General features: G+C 32.9%; 1 long non-coding RNA gene and 1 pseudogene across 1 annotated transcript; both read left to right on the top strand.

Moving 5' to 3' along the window:
* The first annotated feature begins 1,016 nt into the window (after window positions 1-1,016).
* Window positions 1,017-3,845, top strand: LOC128161373 (uncharacterized; annotated as a pseudogene).
* A 10,008-nt stretch (window positions 3,846-13,853) lies between these two features.
* On the top strand, window positions 13,854-16,344 carry LOC128157952 (uncharacterized). Its single transcript, XR_008239890.1, has 2 exons — window positions 13,854-13,985; window positions 15,670-16,344. It is a non-coding gene; the product is annotated as an uncharacterized LOC128157952 (long non-coding RNA).
* Window positions 16,345-16,609: the final 265 nt, after the last annotated feature.

Raw genomic sequence — 16,609 nt, 5'->3', positions numbered from 1 at the left:
TGTATTTTTTTAATTTTATTTGCTGCAGAAACCTGTTAGTATGATAAGTCTGCATGTAACTTAAACTTTTATGGTTAATAAAGTTTGAAAAATGCATTAATTTTTGTCAGATGAAAGATTTCTCTTATAAGGAATTTATAGCAAATCAATTTTCGTACAGGACGACAATAATTCAATTTTGCTACATTAAAGGCTTCAAAACGGCTTTTCCCACAAAATACAGCTTACAGATATTTAAAACCATGATTTTGTTTGGTCATTTAAGAAGAAAAACACATTTTTGTAAAAAAAAAATTTCAACATGAAAATTGCAGCTTATATTGCTTTAATTGATTTATTTATCTATTTGGTTTTCCGAAAGATGTAAATTAATACCTTTAACAATTTTCATCCCCCAAACTGTGTACATGTATTTCTTTGTTGATTGTTGAGAGTCATGATGATTTTTCGTGTATTACATTTTTGAATCGTTCGTTTTTCATGTCTACCACAGGGTTTTCTGGTTTGGGTAATTCGAAGATATGCGTTATTTTAAACTTTTTTTTATTTTCTTCATTTTAGGAACAGTTTGGATCAAATGCTTAACAGGTATTTAACAGTTCCTCATTACTGTTAGAAATTTCAATTGGAACCTCGTCAGTTGGATTCATTTGAAAGTTTCCGAATTCGCTCCAATCACCTGTGTATTCCACTGCGGCAAGATCAAAGCAAACGATCGAAGAGTCAGAGACCCGGATATTGTACTATATGTTTATACGACTATTTAATATTTGACAAAGAGGAGCATGAAACATTTTGTTTATTTATTTAATTAATTCAATGAAATAAACTGTCTACATGCTTTAAAAGTGTTTTTTTTTTTGCCTTGTGTATTGCTTACGATGTTGATGAAATATAAATAGACTGCAGATTTCCCCTGAAAGTAGTGCCAGTAATTTAATATGCTACTACGTTTTCCGATTTAGGCAGTTATCTTTCCTTGTTCATTGAATTTTGTAGAAATGTAGTCTAGTACCCGCCCCCGCCACTGAGTTTTCACTTCGTTTTGGGGTCAGGTAAAGGCCGACGCCATTTTAAAATGGCGACCTCCATGTCGGAAAAAGGGATGTTTCACAGTGGTTAAAAGAAATCGTCAATTTCACATATTCGCACGGCAAGACAAGCACCTCTGAAGCGTGAGAAACGTTCATAGGATTATTCTGCTTCATCAGATATACATTAGGTAAGGGTATTCTTCTTTTAATGGATTTTTGTGAGATTTTTATTTATTGTTTACGAACCCCTAAATTATAAATCGGCCTGTAGCTTCTAAATAAACGATGGCTTAACTTAACCATCACATCCACAAGACTTCGAGCATTACACCATGTTACTTGTGATATATTGTTGTCGAGATTGATTACAGCTTATGTTTTATCATTATTTAGTCCTTTAAATGTTTTGATTTTAATAAAATCCATTTCATTTCAACTTGTTTAAGAAGCTGTGTGTATTGGATAATACCATAACAGTCAGTCATCTAATGTGATAAAAAAGGGTTGAATTGACTAATTTATTTAAAATACATGTGGATCACCTTTATGGCCTTCATTAGATGGTTTGATACTTACATCAATGAATCATGCCTTTTTCATGCAGTTGTGCTTTTACTCATAGTTCTGACAGTATTGTCATTCACATCTAATGTGATAAAAAGGGGTTGTATTGACTGATTCATTTAAAATAAATGCGGATTAGCTTTATGACCTTCATTAGATGGTTTGATACTTTCATCAATGGCCCATGCCTTTTTTGCGCAGTTGTGCTTTTACTCATAGTCTGGCAATTTATTATATGTTTGTATACATGTTCTAATGAAAATGAAATATTTCATCCCTGTCTACATTGGTCTATATTCTAAAGGTCAAAATGTCTTCCTTTTTAACACTCCTTCAATGTTCACAAGTAAATATGTATAACAACGTATATTTATTTACATTATTTTTAGGTTTTATTCATTTATGAAATGGAGGATGTTTTAAAACAGAAGCTAGCTTTGCTAATGTTTAATAAACAATTTGATGAGGAATATTTTTTTCTGAAACCAAAGCAAGTTGCCTGTTTAAAGGCAATTCAAGAAAAAGACACAGTGGCAATCCTTCCAACAGGATATGGCAAATCCCTAATATTTGAGCTACTTCCACATTTTTCGAAGTGTGTTTGTGATATCAAATCTAATGTCATTATCATTGCACCTCTAAATGCTATAATTGAACAAGAATTGAGCAAATTAGGTTCATATGTCTGTCAGGTTTTAAAAACTGAACCTGTGAAGTTTACTGGTATTACTCATTTCATTGGACACCCAGAGAATATCCTGTTTCATGCTGAAAGTTTGGGCAGAATTGGAAAAACAGTTGGTAAAGTTTTTGTGGTTGTCGACGAGTCCCATTGTATTTTGAACTGGGGAGAAGACTTTAAACTTGACTTTAGACTTATATGTGAGCTAAGGCCTCATCTGCCTAATGGGAATGAAGATGCTTGCAATAACAGCAACAGCAAGTAAGCATTCACAAAAAGAAATTGCAAGTCTGCTAGGAATGAAGGACTACAACGAATTAAATACAACCCCTGTACTAAATGACAATGTAAAACTCGCTGTCCAAGAAACTATTCCATCTACAGGTGGGTGCAATACAGTGCAGGAGGCTTACAATTTTGTGTTCAAACCACTGTTGCTTCAACTGTATTCTGAAGAGGAGGATTTTCCCTTAACAGTGGTTTACTGCAAACTTCAGTGGTGTGGATATGCAATAAAACTTGCGAAAAGACTCTTAGGTCCAGTCTACAGATCAAGCTGGGCAAATGCAAGAGTAGTGCAGTATCATGCCCAGCACCCACATTATGTAAGTATATTCACATAATTCATACATGCATGTATATACATGTACATTCAAGTATATCATCATTAACACCTGTTTACAGTTATATATTTTAAATACTACAGAATATAATCTAATTTTTAAATTCATATGATTAATATCCTAAACATTTTCAGCTTAACACATCAATAGTTAATACACTATCCAAAAGTGATTCACCCATTAGACTAGTATTTGCAACAATTGCACTAGGAATGGGTTGTTATCTTAGACACATCAAAAGAATCATACATGCAGGCCCGCCCAGTTCACTTGAAGGTATACATTAAATATAAGGATCATGATATTGTAATATAAATCATCTTCTGAATGATAACAAACACAGTATTTAAATTCAAATTAATTTTATGCAATAAAAATGTGATTATTACATCATAAAAAAAATTATAATTCAACACACATGACACAGAAACTTTATCTATATGGTTTAACAGTTTACACACAAGAAGTCGGCCGTGCTGGGAGAGATGGCTCAAAAGCAGAGGCAATTCTCTGTTATAATTGAACATATCTTGCTCAACGACATGTTGACAGATCTGTGAAAGAATACTGCAAAGAAAGAAAATCCTGCAGGAGAGAATTTCCTCATCCTACTTTGATTCTACGGTGTCAGTTCCAGACCAGGATTGCTGCGATGTTTGTGATACTTCGAATTCCTGTTCACAAGTCTTAAAGTCTAGAGATGATTTATATATACCAACACTAACCAAAAGACAGCAACTGTTCGACATTTTAAATGCCTATAGGTTAAGTGACATGTCAGGGGATTGTCAAAATCATTTGAATGAGCATGTTATTCATATCATTACTGATACATTTGAATATGTTGAAACAGTTGAACAAATTTCAAAGTATTTCAAGCAACCAGAAAACATTGCTTAATCAGTTCATGCTATTAAAAGTCACGTATTGTCCATGTTATAAAAACTATTATCTAAATGTATGATTCGCTTCTAATAAAAAGGATAAATGATTTTATCGTCTCTAAGTTTGGTCCAAACTGGAACAACATATAAATGTACCATATGTACGGTATAGATTGATTAAAGAAAATAATCATTACAAGTGAAATCTGCTATTCTACCAAAGGACCATGTGCGGTTTTATGCATTTTTTGCCCCCCCCCCCCCCCCCAAATCAAAGTTTAAGAAAGAGCTTTAAAAAAAGGTAAAGGATAGTTAAAATCATATTGGAAATAAAAGTGTAAAAGGTTATCACCACAGTGACGTCATAATGTAGAGATGACGTCATAAAGATTGCATTATTTTGATAAATTGACATTTTGTGGCAAAATATGGGTATTTTCCGATGGTTTTTCGACTGGGAAACATCGAGCGCAGGCTTGCTCAAGTACCATTTTTTAGTATAATGTTTATAACTATCTGAAGAAAAACATATCTTAAAATCGCACTTGAGCAGACCTGCGCTCTATACTTCCGAATGCAAAATATAGAGTAAAATGAGAATATTTTCATTTGTTTGCAAATTTGCGGGAATTGGGCCATTTAGGTGACGTCATAGATAGACAGCGAATGAGCAATGATGACTAAAATCAAGATTAAAGTTATAGGCATCCTCTATACAATGATTTGTAAAGATTTTATTTTTATACGATACTATTTAAAAATTGGTTGAAATCGGGGGCAGATATTTGACCATACCGCACATAGTCCTTTCAACAAATTCTACTCAATATATGTACTTAAGAAAACAAGGAATTAAAAAAAAAATCTTAAAAGATTAGAGCTCACCCATAAACAGAACTGAAAGTAAAAAATGTTATTGATTTCTTAACAAGTCTATGTTCCCTTAATCACAAAGAAGGTACATTTTCCTATGACTTCATTGAGAGAAAATGCAAAAAAATACATTGTTTGCTTGCTATTTAAATTTAAATTTAGTTAACATAACACATGTACATATAAATGTCAACTTATGTAATCAAACACATACATGTTAAAGCGTAAATTGAACTGCTAAAATTACCACTTGAATTAATTTCCCAGATTCAAACTGCGTTTTTGTGTTGTGATAATTTATCCAGGCTATGTACCCCTCTTTATTTAATGTACTGTGTGTCGGTGCCATTATGGTGGAAAACTGATCATAACTTCTGCCAATCTGGCTGGTAAATGGAGCAGCTTCTTTCATTTCAACCAATAAGTTTCAGTTCATCCTCATGAGCAGACTTCTTCTTGTGCTTGTTTGCTCTGACAAGAACATCACTGCATTTATCATACTGAGCAGCAATCTGAGCTTGACCTGCCAAAGCCCCGTTGCCTTAAAAGGCTTCTTAATTCTCCTGATCCATCTCTAAGTCTGCTGGTATATGGGAATCTACTTTCTCAGCAGTATTTACAAATAACCCATACACTGCCTTGTGTGCAGTTTGTAAGATGATTGCTGGTGGCATAAAAATCTCAACATCTCCAATGCATATTTGCTGCGACTGCTTTGTGCTTTAAATACCTGCATCATGTTCTTGAAAGTTGTCATCAATTTATCTCTGTCAGGTACCTTGATAATATCAAGAAATTCCAGGTAAAGTAAGCCTAATTGGAGAACTGTATGTCCGTAGTGCTTCACTCTGTCAAATTCAATTTTCAATCTTCTTCTTCTTTTATTGCTGGACAAATATAAAAACTGTTAATCCATTGGGATCAGTTGTAATGGTGTGAAAACAATCTCTTCATGCCCCTGAGTACACGTAGTAACAGTGCTGGCATCAGAATCCCTGGCCCACACATACTCATCAATAAATTTGTCCATAGTATCTTGAACCAATTTTTCTATTTCTTCAGCAGGAACACCATTTGGTATATTTTTTGTTGGCTCTCCATCCAAAGTTTCTAGGCCAAAGAAATTGCATAAAGTCTCTACTATGTACGCTCGGGGAAAACTGATGAAAAAGTCCTTGTCATGGTCATATTGGTGTTGCACTTCCTTCTTAACAGTTTTCCTGGAGAGCTTGATTCTGGCCGCATTCATTGTGCCTTTGTCAAAAGACTTCTCATTATAAAGTGTATTAAAGATCAACAAAAGAAAATTCATTGCAGTGTGCCAAAGATCAATAGTGATGGGATATAAGTGGCTGTAGCGACCTTTATCTGTCAGACATCCAGCCCTCAAACTTCTGGCCCCTGAAAATCTTTCTCTAGTCAACTGGTCACCTCCTATTGGTAGTTGAGCTATGGGTTCTCCACCAGCTTCATAAACCTCACTGACTTTATCTTCATAGTGGTCCAGTACTTGCACCACATCTGCATACTTCTGCTCATTAAGTGGCAACACTGCTCATTAAGTGGGACAACAATATTTTGTTTACTTAGTTCTTGGTTGTATTCTCCGAGAATGTGGGATGGAAGATTTTCAAATAGAAATTTCAAGTTGGGTAAAAAGTCTCTTGCAACCTAAGAAATGAGAAATCTATATAATTATTCTTAATTCTTCTCTCATCTTCAGCAGTTGGAAGAAGAGCTGTCATTGGCAGATATTGAGGATCCCCTTGTGAGGTATCTGGCAGATCATCAAATGACTTTGTCTGCATGATAATGGCCGATGCAAACCAATTAAACATTGTGCCATGTTGTTTACTTCGCTCATGTTTTACTCCTACTTTAATATTACAGTTATCACCAATAATTCTGAAAGTATTGTTGCTTTGGACCCCTTTGACAACTTCATTCATGTGGTGGTTCCCTATATCTTCCATGACAGAAAGAGCTCCTGCATATGAAGTTGTAACTCAAATAACCTGAAGACGGTCAAATACCTAATGTGAAATACAAGAGTAAATTTTAATAAAACATGTGATTCATTTTCATTTAATCTTTGAAAGAATTAAAGATGATGTAATGACTAAATACTGCATGAATTTTACACCATGGAGCATGTCTGCAAAGAGTGATTGTAGTGTTCTTCAATTGTTTAGTGATATTAAATTGATATACTAGTACCCAGCAGTATATCTTGAAATTTTATTTGAATGGTCATCTATAAATTCATTTACTTTAAGAAAATTGATTTTTACTTCCATATTACAACATATCAGATAGATATTGTAAATTTACTATTCAAGTATGTATTTCCTTACCAACTCTTCAGTAGAGTTTGTTTCAAATACGGGTAATAAAACTGATTTTGACTCCTTCATTGTACCAAATTACTTTGAAGTAAACAGGTGACAACATTACCATATCACTAAAATGCAGCAGTAAATACAACATACATTCCAAGAGACATGGCACTATTGCGCAAAACCATACTTTTTCATGTTCTTCCATCAATACTACAAACAATGTCTTTTTCAATTTAAGATACATATTAAACAGAATGTAGGCTGTTGTTAACCAATTACTATTCTAGATTTTGTTTGACAGTGAACCTAACCTAATAAAGAAAATCTAACATCACAATCTAAAATCATAATCTTCCTTTTTTAAGATTTAATACACACCTTTTCATGAACATGCTCATCCATTAAAACAATGGATAAAGATTTCTGTAGTCTAGGCAACTCGTGGAACCTTACTGCCATTACTCTGTGGAACTGCATACTTCCATCTTTGTGGTAGGGACTGACACTGCTAGAAGACATTTCAGCAGGAAAGGCTGTTTCTCCATTAGCTCTGAAAACAGTTCCTTAAAAGAAAAGTCTCTGAGACGTTGGTAGTCTTTTGGAAACAGATAACTTAATTTTGATCTAACACATTTAGATGCCGCAGATTTTTCTATGTCAAATAGAAATCTGTTTTGTACGGCCAATTTCAGAGCTGGAATTTTAAATATACAATCAGCTATAGTGGTAGCATCAGAGGGTAGTGCTGAGGTAAGTAACTCTGCACGGTCATCTTACTTATACTTTCTACTTCAAGCCTAGACCTTAACATGTCTTGGATTGGCGATTTCTCTTGGTTCTTAAATATATTTCCTGGATTTAAGCTTGCCCAAAAACTGGTAGATGTCCTAAGATAATTTTTAAAAAGAAAAGAAAAAAATTTTCAAATTAGGATTATATATAGATGAAATACTTTTTAACATGTTTATCTTCAGAAATTAGTAATTTAAAAAATTTAATTTACTTTTTGTTCTTTATGGGTAATGCGGTTTGCGTTTCCACATGTGTTTCTGTGGAAACACACACACTTTCTGTCTGGGTGCAGACTGATCTCGATGCCACCCCACATGTACCTGAACCATCAACAGGTTTCACTTTCCTGTACCTACTGCGGCACATTTCTCCTTAAAATTTAATTATAAATTTTGGGTATAAAAATATATTAAAAATGTTATAGAGATATTATCAGTAAATGGCAAACAAATCAAATGAAAACCTGTATTTCAAATAACAAAGAATTTTACCATTTCTATTTGTTCCACAATGTTTGTTTAACTTTACAGTACAGTTTTCCCAAAATAAATTTGACCCCTCATTGGGAACATCACCAGCTTGGTTAAGGAAAGTTTCTAGGGACACTTTTTCCTCTAAAGTCCATGCTTTTTTTTTTATTTTCAAGGGACTATAAAACAATAGCAGAAATGTTTAAATCATATTTTTCATTAATAAGTATCATAAGTTTCGTTTTATGTGTAAAATGTACCAAATGAGCAGTCACGATGATCATGATGCATCTAAAACAATAAGCTAAAGTTTTAAAATCCTACACAAACTTCCTGTTTCTTCGATGGTTGCAGAGGAGTATCTTTCGTAGGGGAACTCATATCCCTACCCCTCTTTTTTCTGGGAACCGCTGCATAAGAGTAAAAGGAGGGTATTCTTTCACGTGTTCCCTGAAAGATATTTTCCCTTTTATAAATATGAAAATTACAAGTATACACTTGAATTCAACTTGTGTCAACAAGGTGTAAATAACCCTGATTCATATTTTTCATAATCTGTTTGTAGGCTGACATGAACAAAATCAAGAAAAAAGTTACAATATTATGACAAAAGACTTCAAATTATTCATATCATTTATGAATTCATATGAAATTATAACAATTTAGATATATGCTACAAACATTTAAAAAAGGAGTAAATTCGAATTTATTTGACGTTTCCTAATCTAAACATTACGTTTTTTGAAAGAATATGATCTGAATTAACATTTCTACACATCTGCACATTTATTACAAACGAAATCTTATCAAATAATGTATTAAATGATTGACATAGAAGAAATTCGAGCTATTTCATATGTATTTTCAGTCATGTAAGCGTGGCTCTGCCGATTTTTCAATGATTTTTAGTTGTGTGTAGCTTAGGTTAACTTGTCAACTCATTTAGAAAGTTACGCCATCCTTAGTTAAAAATTAATAGACCGATATTTAATACGGGGGTATGTAAACATTGTCAAAAAAACGGAGATAAATAAATAAAAGGACTCTAACATACTACAAAAACTACATATTTCGATACAACTGATTCTAATCTACACTCGGTATGCGTTGTTTGATTTATTTCTTCAGTGTAAATTACTACCTCTTTCCAGTTCTGGAGGTCGCCATTTTAAAATTGTGTCGGCCTTTACCTGACCCCAAAACTAGTAGAAATGAATCAAATACTTTTTTAATTTGGTATATTCTTATCATAGAATAATAAACAACATTTGGAATTAGTTAAAAATAAATATGAATAAAACTTTAATACATTGTATTGTATTTTAAACTCTAGATAATTAATATGAGTCCTATATATTTCTGTTATTAAAAAAATCACTATACATGCAAGCACAAATCAGAGTACTATCCAGACATGGGCATCATTAATTAAAAATGTAATTGATCAATAATTAATTGCATAGGGAAATTTTTTGTGATAGATTATTAATCGATTATACTTATTTTTGTCCGGTAACCGATTGTAATCAATTACTTAAAACTTAACTGTAATCGATTAATCATCGATCGATTACTTCAATAAATTTTTTTTATTGCATTGTAAAATGTGAATGATACCTCTTTTAAACATATTGTATAACATCTTCAAGTTAATTTTGTTTTAGAGGTAAATGGGTATTTTCCTTGTGAATGTTATGAAGATTTGAGACATATTTCATTCTTAATAAGATAAAACCTTATTTCTTCTGCTTACTCAAATTCATAGTCAAATTATAAGCAATTAAGAGAGTATTTTAAATTCAGTAAACAAGGTTCTCCTTGAAAGTTTACGTGTTTGGGTGAAATCTTGACTTTTCACCTTTAGCCTTCCTAGTTATTCTGTTGTTATTGATTTCCTGAAAAAAAGAATTTGTTGAACATTTGATATTTAAATATAAAAAGAAATTTGATGGAACCTTGCTTCTTTATTTTATGGAATTGTTTTTGGAGCTTGTAATTGTTCTAATTTAATAGATCCTTATTGTGACCAGTTTAATTGTCATGTAAACCTCAACACTGCTTTCTGGATTCCTTAACTGACCAGACAAAAAACACTTACTAGCACTTGCATACCCTTTTGCCTCTTTCTCAGGCAAAATAGACACAAGATATAACCCCCCTCTCTCTCTTTCTCGCTCAATAATCGTAAATCATTAGGTAGCTCCATACAATTCGCCTCAGTTTAAATCAGCCAGTACCGGAATTGCATGCTTCCAGATTTACCTTTTTTGCGTACTGCGTCATCAAAAACTGGTGTATAGAGCCACCTTAAACACTTTCTATCATTTTCATCGACATATATTGCATAGTCAGCTTACATTTTGTAAAAGTCAAGAAAAAATTCATAAAATTAATAGCTTATTTCAGTGCAGAAATGCAATGTAGCACCAAAAGAAGCATACGAACTCCTCATTTTTGTTATGAATTTTGTTAAGATGTGTGTGTGGGCTTTTAAAAAATGCTTTTAAACATTTAAGGCTTTTGATCGCAGGATTAAACCTCTTTAAGGAAGAGAGAACGGAATCCTAAATGTACTAAATAAATATAACCTTTTTTGGGAGCTTGTAATTGTTCTAATTTTATAGATCCTTATTGTAACAAGTTTAATTGTTATGTAAACGAGTTATGTAACGAATTTTGGCTTTCACAAAAAATCGATGAATTTGAATCTCGTTTACATTATCGTGTTAAAAGAAACTTGTTTGAAATTCCTAATCAGCAAATATATGGTAGTTTACGCTTACATGGAACTGGGCAATACAACGCCATAAAACCTAACAGACAACCCCCTGCTTGTCTATGATATCGTCTTATAAGTCGTCAATGAGAGAGCTCACAAATTCAACTTGTCTAAATCAACAGTTCATACAGTTGTAATTAGGGCGCTGGGTGCGCTTAAAGAGTGAAAACCACCAGTAAATGGTTCACTTAAATTTAAGCAATTGTTGCTTATTCTCATTGGCATAAAGATGTAGGAAGTTAATAAGAATTTTATAAGATATACTAGAATAAACAGCGACTAATGTGTGCTATACAATATAAAAAAATCAGCACAGATGTTTGATGTATAAAAAACAAGGTATAATATACACTGTACATCATCTTTCTGTCAATTATAATACATATACATTTGTATTATTATATCATTCATTGATTTCAGTGAATGGGTACATTGATTCAAAATGTCAAGAATTTTAATTAATACTAATTATTTACTTGATCTAATTAATGGTCCTATTTAATGGCAAATAAATGCTGAACGACACAAAAAATACCCCCTGGTATCTCTAAAGTTGTGCGGGCTTCCAGGGGTGGTCGGATTCCTTGATGGAACCAACCTTAAGCTTTTATCAGCCTTTAATGGTGAAAGGAATTCCTACAACAGAAAAGAAGATCTGTCCAATTAAGTGCAGGTAAGTATAACAAGTGTAAAAGTATTTTGCTTCTATAAATGATTAATGTCATAACCTTGTATTAACTTTAACTTGGCAAAAAGTAATCACGGTATATCTACCATTGTTTTGTCAAGCTAACACATTTGCACTTTTTGACATCATTTTGATAATTCCCTTCATGTTATTTATACATGGTAGTCTATCCATTAAAAGATACATTACAGTTAACTTTCCTCATCTTGGTGTTTTCCTTCTTAAACACATTTCGATAATTGAATAGAAGTTGTGCGTGTACTGAAAGTTACATTTTACTGCAATAATAAGCTCGCAATTGCGTGTTAAGGTCAAGATCTAGTAAATGATTCCAGAGTGTCTTTTTGGTGATAGAACCATTATAATGTCGTAATTGATTTGAAGAATCTAAAGGAGTTATGCAGAAAATAAAACATTTTCTTGACATTTTTGTCATGTTGTAAATTTTGAATTTACTGGGTGGGTGTAAATACAAAATTTACAACATGACGTTGTCATGTTGTAAATTTTGTATTTACACCCACCCAGTAAATTCAAAATTTACAACATGACATTTTATTAAAATTATGGAAAAAGTAATCCCGATACCTATATTCAATTTGACACCATTTTAAAGAGGGAGCCAAGAGCTTGTTTCATTCCGTGATTGGAGAGACTGTAGGCATTCTAGATATATTTTATTAATCAAAAATGGACAAAGCTCCTAAATTTCTTCTTATTTCCTTCATTTTTCATTGAAAATTACAGTTTAAAACATGATTTTTCATTGTGTTTACCAAAATATTTAGCCCCGGTTCACCCTACCAAACAAAGCTATTGTTTTGAAGCATCATGGAAAGAATTTGTATCTTAAAATTTATAAACCTGTAGGCACCTCTCAATTAAAGATTTTCCGGAATTCAAATTTTATATCATAACGACTCGTACCACAATATTTTATTTACATCACGTGATCCTGAATGACGGTTGTCAATTGAATTGAAGGTTCATGGTTATATGAATTAACCAATTTTATAGATATAAACAAGTGGTAAAAATAACTCATGCACAGGACAAATGAAGCGTCATATCGAATTCTCCACACTTTGTATGACCTCGGAACGTTTATTTAATGAGGCAACTGACAAAGAAGGGACGTAAACATGCTCGGCAGATCTAGTTGTTAAAAATAATTCAATAACAAAATTATACTTGATGACATCAATAGATTTTACATTACATGTATTTTCTCTTACAAGAAAGATAGTTTGCACTTGTGTTTTGTCTTTATCTCTTTCGACCCTATTCCATTCAAATTAATCAATATTTGTTCTTGCTGAAAGCCACGCATAATTGTTTACAATCGACGCTCATGCGCAGTTGAACGAAAGGCTGATCTAACAATTTTCACAATATGGACCGTCTGAAACTATTTACGCTCATACTTTACCTATGCAGCAAACTTTTAGTAAAACAAATAGAATTTTTAAGAAGAGTATAAAAATTCACGCTTTCTACACCTCTCCATTCATTTTATCATCACATGTACCTACATGCAAAATATTTTGCAGGCTGTACTATGAAATTAATAAAAATTCATGCTGGGTGTGTCTATGATGCTCGCGTTTTGAGAAATTCAACTCTATACAAAGAGGTTGAGGCAGGAAAACTTGCATTCGTTGATAAGTATAAACTCGCCTCCAATGCATATTCTCTCAGGACTTTGTTCACAATTCAAATCTTAAATATTGAAAAATTAAACATGTTTGATCCAATGACTATATGTGCATGAATAGATTCATTGCCAAATATTTGTTTGTTGATGTACACGTTAACTTATATTTAAAATTTTAAAACAAAATTCTTTATTTTATTCTTTACATGCAACATTATATTTTACTGTCGAAAATATCTTATTTAAAAATCAAAGACATATGATTGGTAGTTTGTTAATTACTTAGCAAAACAAATTAGAGTCTTTAAATTTGTCTCCGTAGTTAAACTGTTTGGTAAAATATATAAAAAGAATGTACTAAGCCCCCCCCCCTTCGGTTGCGACGCCTAAGCACTTTTCTTCTCAAAAAATTACCGATTACTTTAAGCCTATTGTCATATTATGTATTTACTGAATGGATATCAAAACAATATGAAGCGTATAAAGTACATGCAGTTTATTGCAAATCAAGGCTTCCGTACAATAACATATATTAATGCTATTCTTAGCACGAATATTTTCCAGAACCGAGCAGATTTGAAGGCAAACGGACATATTAAACAGGTAAAGTTATTATTTACTAGTTATTTTCTATGCGTTTTTTGTTTCTATTGAAGATATATTATAGACAATTATATTTTTTAAAGATTATATTGATCTCAAGTTTACGTTGTGGGCGCGTACTAACATTGTAATGATGCAATGTGTTCGCAGTGTTTCATAACACATTTATACATTTAATTTTGTAAATATTCAGTGGCTTTGCATTAAATAACACTATTATTCATCAATATATAAAATAAAGGAATTTGTCATTTAAAATTTACAATACAAAACATGTCAGAAGTACGCACGTTGGTCTATATTTAGAAAGGTAAAACACCATATCTATTAATAGTCATATGAGACATTGTTAAAGTACAAAACATAACAATGTCAAATTCTTTGAAAGATTTTATTGACACTTTTGTTGATTTTTTTCCTGCCAAGACTCTGTAGCTATCGTGGGTCGTACGTATATCGCTCGCGCATGCAATTGCAAGGAATTCAACTACGAAGATACGTCGAGAGGAAAAATAATTTAAAAATATTCTCAAACATTCCCATTTAATTGAGAGAATAAACAAGTTGTTGTCCTTTAAAAACCATGTGCATGTGTTTCCAAAAAAAAAACAACAACGTGAAAGCCTTAAGATTATCAGAGATTCCATCGACCCTAGCCCCCTGCTTTTAACCACTAAATTTGTACGTTGTATTACGTATATGTATAGCCCTGACTTTTTATCTCATTATTTAAAAGGTTCATACTTCTAAAATAATTATATTTATGAAAATTACTTGTAAAGTATCAGGCATTTGGCGAATTCTACTATTTGCAGTGACAGCTTTGTGAAAATTAATTTCATATTTTGATGCATTTTTTTTTCTTGAGATTTAAACTTTTATACAGTCACATAATTATTCAGTCATACTTAAAGGCTTAAAAATGTAATTTTCTTTCAAAGGAATACTTCGTTTCTGTGCTGTTTACCGACAACTTAACAATTACAGCGCCTTTAAGGAAAAGGGAATCATTCTTTGAGTATTATTAGCTGATAATTTCGGTCGGGGCGTGGTCAAATCCAAGGGCTTCATGAAAGATTTGAGCACGCTCCGACCGTCACCTCATAATATTCAAAGAATGATTCCTTATTACTTATATTTATACTATTTCCAATTTTTACATTTTTAAACAACATTAGCACATGCTATGTATTACTACTACACGGTGCAGCCGATACCGTGTTTCAGTTAATGCTATAAGACACGCCCATTTTGCGTCACTCGTGTTTAATGAAGTTATTTGGTTTTAGGGTTCAAAATTGATTTGTAATGTTATCACATGCAGACAAAGACAGTTGAAAATGTAAATATATGTACGTGCATATGGCATGATATCCCGATCCCGATAAACGTGAGCTAGCCTGGTTCCTTGAGCCACTCATTACGCACAGGAACCAGGCTAGCTCATGCGCAGGCTGAATTTCCCTATAGCATCCGGTTTAACCTCGCTTATATATTTCCTTCTGGGTGGACCTCATGGTCCACGCAATAACTTGTCCGAATAATCATTTGTTTAGAAATGGGGTTTTCAAAGGTTTTGAATGCTAATACCATACCGTCCAATCACATTTCAACCCAACACTTGGATAGTATTCAAAAAGTCTTACTTAATGCTTATACTTTGATGATCAATTTATCTTTTTAGATAAGACTGTCATCATGCCAATATTTCATATTATCAGAAAGGACATCACCAAACAGCCGGATGCTTTAAACATCACTGTACCGACAACACCCGAGGTCTCTTTGTCCCAGACTACGCATGAAAGTCAAACGCTAAGCTTCAATCAAAGCGCCTTGCTGTCAAGTCATGACAAAGGGACGGCAGATTCTCCATTTCCGGTTGCTGTCGTTATAGTTACAGTATTAGTTATAGTTGGGATTGTCGCTTTTTCGTGGTTTGGATATATATTTCGAAAAAAGATAAAGAATTGGATAGGTCGCAGGTTTGGCGAGCCCAGATCCGATATTGAGATGACTACTGTCGAGACAGCTGATCAAGAGCCTAGAGCCGATATTGAACTGACTACCATGACTGTCGAGACAACTGATCAAATTGAAAGAGATCCAGATATAAGTTCCACCGACCCAGCAAATACCAGCTCTGCAGCACTTCTTGGACCTGGAAACGGTGATGTCTAACTCGGCCCTGAGTACAGCTAGCTAAGGAAAAATGATGTTTCGGTGAAAGGCGATTCTGTGACAATCTGGCCCCGATGTCGAGTCGCGATACCTTACTACAGGTCACAACATCGGAATATCGGTACCAGACTGTACAAGATAAGTAAATGGATTGTTCTGTTGACTGAAAATCTGTTTCAATTTAAAAAGTCTGTGATTCTAAATATAGCCTGTAAATAGTTGATGTTATCATACAAGAGTTCGTATACTTGTAACGGAAACTTGTATATAGAATAATTGATTATAATATCTGGATGGAAATTTTAAGAAATTTTCAATCAACATTTGGGCATCAGCTATATGTCTATTTAGGTCATGTCCTTAATGTTTAAGAAACATGAGGTGACATAAGTGAAGTCATAATAAAGTCAAACTCTGACTTATCTGTAACAAATAATCGATAA

The sequence above is a fragment of the Crassostrea angulata genome, chromosome 8 (assembly GCF_025612915.1).
Source record: "Crassostrea angulata isolate pt1a10 chromosome 8, ASM2561291v2, whole genome shotgun sequence".
Lineage (NCBI taxonomy): Eukaryota > Metazoa > Mollusca > Bivalvia > Ostreida > Ostreidae > Magallana > Magallana angulata.
The sequence above is the reverse complement of the archived record's forward strand: the minus strand, read 5'-3'. Positions and strand labels throughout refer to the sequence as shown.